Below are 5,680 nucleotides of genomic sequence, written 5' to 3'. Positions count from 1 at the left end.
TGGATTTGTGTATAGAATATAAAAAGAACCCATACCACTTAATAATTTCAAGATGGGAGAAAAGCAGAACAAGATGGCCAAATAGAACCTTCCTGCAAGCAAACTTCCTGCAGGAACATCAAATTGAACAACTATCTACATAAATAAATACCCTATGAAGAACCAAAAATCAGCCCTCTAAAGAATTGGTACACACAAGGCTAGGCTGTGAAGAGTGAAATAAATACCTAACTTTTCTATGCCAGAAATGGACAAATTTCCACAAGCATCAAGAACTTTCAGGAAAATATGACCTCACCAAACAGACTAAATAAGGCACCAATAACGAATCCTGCAGTGACAGAGATATGTGACCTCTCAGGGAATTCAAAATTGCTATCTTGAGGAAGCTCAATGAACTTCAAGATAACACAGAGAAGGAATTCAGAATAGTATCAAAGAAATTTAACAAAGAGATTGAAATAATAAGAAAGAAATCAAACAGATAACCTGGAGCTGAAAATCAAATTGAAAACCAGAAAAATGCAGCAGAATGTCTCAGCAGCAAAACTGATCATGCAGAAGAAAGGGATTAGCGAGTTGAAAGATAGACTATTTGAAAATACACACTCAGAGGAGAAAAAACGATGAAAAAGAATGAAGTACATTTACAAAATCTAGAAAATAGCCTCAAAAGGGAAAAATCCAAGAGTCAGTGGCCATAAAGAGGATGTAGTGAGAAAAAGAAGTTGGGATAGAAAGTTTTTTTCAAAGAAATAACAACTTTCCGAACCCAAAGGTATGAATATCCAGGTGCAACAAGACACCAAGCAGATCCAGCCCAAATAAAACTACTCTGAAACATATAATAATCAAACTCTCAAAGGTTAAGGACAATGACAGGACTCTAAAAACAGCAATTGAAAAGAAGCTAATAACATATAAAGGGGCTTTGATATACCTGGCAGCAGACTTCTCAGTGGAAACCTTACAGGCCAGGAGAAATTAAGATGACAGATTCAAAATGATGTAAGGAAATAAAACATTTAACCAAGTACACTATATCCAGCAAAGCTCTACTTCAGACATGAAGGAGAGATAAAGACTTTCCCAGACAAAGAAAAGCTGAGGGAATTTATCTTATAAGAAATGCTAAAGAGAGTTCTTCAATCTGAAAGAAAAGGATGCTAATGTGCAACAATAAATCATCTTAAGGTATACAAGTCATTAGTAAAAGTCAGTCTGCAGACAAATTCATAAAACTGTAATGCCATAATAGTGATGTATCAACTACTGCTATCTTTAGCATGAAAACTAAAAGAGAAATCTATCAAAAATAATAACCACAATTTCTTAAGAGATAGACAATATAAAAAGATATGAAAAACAAAAAGTCAGAAAATGGAGGAATAAAGTTAGTGTACATTTCTTAAGGTTTTTTTTTGATTATTTGTTTCTTTTCATTGTGTCATGAGTTAAAAATAATTTGTTATAGCTATAATGTGTTTTTAGTAAGCCTCATGGTAAGCACAAAGCAAAAATCTATTAATAGATATACTACAAGAAAAAGAAAACATGCTAAGAGTGAAAATCACTTGTCCACAAAAGAAGACAGTAGGAAAGGAAAAAAGGAAGAGAAGACATACAAAATAGCCAGAGGAAAAAAATAACAAAATGACAGTAGTAAGTCCTTACCATCAATAATAATGTTAAATGGAAATAGACTAAATTATCCAATTAAAAGATGTAGAGTGGCTAAATGAATAAAAAGACCCAAGTATATGCTCCTACAAGAAACCCACTTCATCTATAAAGACACACATAGACTGAGAGTGAAGAACTTGAAAAAGATATTCCATGCAAATGGAAACCCAAAAAAGAGAAGGAGTAGCTACACATATATCAGATAAAATATATTTCATGTCAAAACTATGAAGAAACAAAGGAAATAATTATAAAGGGTTCAATTCAACAAGAGAATATAACAATTATAATTATGTATGCAACCAACACTAGAGTATCCAAACATATAAAGCTAATGTTAACAGAGCTAAAGGTGTAAATAGACTTTAATACAATAATAGTAGGGAACTTCAATGCTCCACTTTCAGTAACAGGCAGGTCATGCAAATAAAAAATCACCAAAGAAACATCAGAATTAAATTATACTCTAGACCAAATGGAATTAGCTGACATTTACAAACATTTCACCCAACTGCTGCTGAATACACGTTCTTCTCATCAACACGTAGAACATTATCTAGAGGAGTCCATACTTAAGGCCACAAAACAATTTCAACAACTTCAAAGAAATAGAAACTGTATCAAGCATCTTTTCTGACCAGAAGGGAATAAAACTAGAAATTGATAAGAAGAGGAACCTTAGAAACTATACAAATAACTAGAAATTAACATGCTCCTGAATGACTAAAGGGTCATGAAGAAATTAAAAAAGAAATAAAAATATCTTAAAACGAGTGAAAATGGAAACACAACATACCATACCTATAGGATACTGCAAAGCAGTGCTAACAGGCAAGTTTATAGCAATAAATGCCAACGTTTATAGCAAAAAATAGCAAAAACATCAAAAAAGTAGAAAGACTTCAAATAAACAACCTAAAGATACACCTCAAGGAACTAGAAAATCAGGAACACACCAAATCCAAAATTAGTAGAAGAAAAGATTACAGATCAGAGCAGAACTAAACAAAATAGAAGCTAAAAAATGATAAAGGATCAATGAAACTAAAAGTTGGCATTTTGAAAACATACAAAATTGATAAACCACTAACTAGACTAACAAAGAAAAAAGAAGACCCAAATTAAATAAAACCAGAGACAACAAAGGAGACATTACAAAGGAGGAATTCAAAGTATCATTAGAGACTATTATGAGCAACTATATGCCAATACATTTCAAGACCTAGAAGAGATGGATATGTTTCTAGACACATACAACTTACCAAGATTAAAACACGAAGAAACAGAAAACTTGAACATACCAGTAATGAATAAAAAGATAGAAACAGTAATAAAAATTTTCCCATCATAGAAAAGTCCAGGACTTGATGCCTTCACTGCTAGAATTCTACTAAACACTTCAAGAAGAACTAATGCCAATTCTACTGAAACTCAGAAAATCGAGGAAGAAGAAATACTTCCAAACTCATTTTTGTGAAGTGAGCATCATTCTGATACCAAAACCAGACAAAGACACAACAACAACAAAAAAGAAAACTGCAGGCCAATATCACTGGTGAACATAGTTGCAAAAATCTTCAATAAAGTATCAGCAAATTGAATTTAACCACACATTAAAAAGATTATTTATTATTATCAAGTGGGGGTTCATCCCAGGAATGCAAGGATGGGTCAACATACACAAATCAATAAATGTGGTACATCACATTAATAGAATCAAGGGCAAAAAACCCATATGATTTAAATCATTTCAATAAATACCATAAATCACTCAATGAAATGTAATATCTCTTCATGATAAAATCTCTCAAAAAACTAGGCACAGAAGGAACATACCTCAAAACAGTAAAGGTCACATATGACAAACTCACATCTAGCACCATACTGAATGGGGAAGAATTGAAAGCTTTTCATCTAAGATCTGGAACAAGACAAAGATGCTCACTATCATTACTCCTATTGAGCATTGTACCAGAAGTCATAGCCAGAGCAATCAAACAAAAGAAAGACAGAAAAGGCAACCACATTGGAAAGGAAAAAGTCAAATTATTCTTGTTTGCAGGTGATATAATCTAATATTTAGAAAAATCCTAAAGACTTCACCAAAAAAACTGCTAGAATTGGTAAAGGAATCCAGTAAAGTTGGAGGCTACAAAATTAACATACAGATATCAGTAGTGTTTCTATACTAGCTAATAGTGAACTATCCAAAAAAGAAATCAAGAAAGCAATCTCATTTATTGTACAATAGCTATCAAAAATTACCCAGGAATAAACTTAACCAAAGAAATAAAAAACATCTGCAATGAAAGCTATAAAACACTGATGTTGAAGAGGACACAAAAAAGAAAAAATATCCCAGATTCATGGACTGGAAGAATTAATATTTTTTAACATACATACTACACAAAGAGATACACAGATTCAATGAAATCTTTTCCAAAATACCAATGACATATGTAAATATATATTTTTAAATCTAGAGTTTGTATTTAACTTCAGAAACCCAAATGGTCAAAGCAATCTTGAATATAAAAACAAAGCTGGAGGCATCACATTACCTGCCTTCAAAATATACTACAAAGCTGTAGTAACCAAAACAGCATGGTCCTGGCACAGAAACAGACACATAGACCAATGCAACAGAATAGGAAACCCCAGAAATAAATCCTCACATGTATAGCCAACTCATTTTGATGAAGGTGCCAATAACATACATTGGGGAAAGCACAGTTTCTTCAATAATAGGTGCTGTGAAAACTGATAGCCATATTCAGAAGAATGAAACTAGACCTCTATCTCTCACTACAGTCAAAAATCAAATCAAAATGAGTTAAAGACTTAAATGTAAGACCTGAAGCTAAGAAACTACTCGAAGAAAATATTGGGGAGCCACTTCAGGACATTGGTCTGGGCAAAGATTTCTTGAGTTAGACCTTAGAAGCACAGGCAACAAAAGAAAAAAATGAAAAATGGGATTATATCAAGCTAAAAAGTTTATGCACAGCTAAGGAAACAATCAACAAAGAGAAGATACAACCCACAAATAAAAAGAAAACATTTGCAAAGTATTTATCTGACAATGGACTAGTAACCAGAATATGTAAGAAACTCAAACAACTCAATAGCAAAATGACAAATAATCCAGTTAAAAATGAGCAAAGGATCTGAACAGGTATTTCTCAAAAGAAGACATACAAATGACCATTAGGTATATGAAAAAATGCTCAGCATCACTAATCATTGAAGAGATGCAAATCAAAACCACAATGAGATATCTCCCCACAGTTAAAATGGCAATTATTCAAAAGCCAAAACAAACAAACAAACAAAACCCAACCAAACAAAAATCCAAAACAATATCACATGTTGAGGATATGGAGAAAACGAAATGCTCATACACTACACTGTTGGTGGCAATGTAAATTAGCATAGCCACTATGGAAAACAGTATGGAAGTTCCTAAAAAAAAACTAAAAATAGAGCTACTCTATAAGATCAAACAGTCCCACTTGTGTGTGTGCGTGTGTGTGTGTGTGTGTGTATATATAGAAATCAGTATATCAGAGATATTATTTGCACTCTCATGTTTATTGCAGTGCTATTCACAATAGCCAAGATATAAAATCTACCTAAGTGTCAATCAGTGAATGAATGGATAAAGCAAATGTGGTTTATATACACAAAGGAAAATTTTTCAGCCGTAGAAAAATGAAGCCCTGTCATTTGCAGCAGCATGGATTGAACTGGAGGACATTATGTTAAGTGAAATAAAACAGGCACAGAAAGACAAATATTGCATGTTCTCACTCACCTGGGAGCTAAAAAATGATCTCATGGAGGTAGTGAATAGAATGATGGTTGCCAGAGGCTGGGAAGGGATGAGATAAAAAGGGGTTGGTTAACAAGCACAAGAAAACAGGCAGATAGAAGGAATAAAATTCAGTGTTCACTACAAAAGTAAGATGACTATAGTTAACAATAATTTATTGTATAT

The sequence above is a fragment of the Colobus angolensis genome, unplaced genomic scaffold (assembly GCF_000951035.1).
Source record: "Colobus angolensis palliatus isolate OR3802 unplaced genomic scaffold, Cang.pa_1.0 Scaffold379, whole genome shotgun sequence".
Lineage (NCBI taxonomy): Eukaryota > Metazoa > Chordata > Mammalia > Primates > Cercopithecidae > Colobus > Colobus angolensis.
This window is presented reverse-complemented; position numbering follows the sequence as displayed.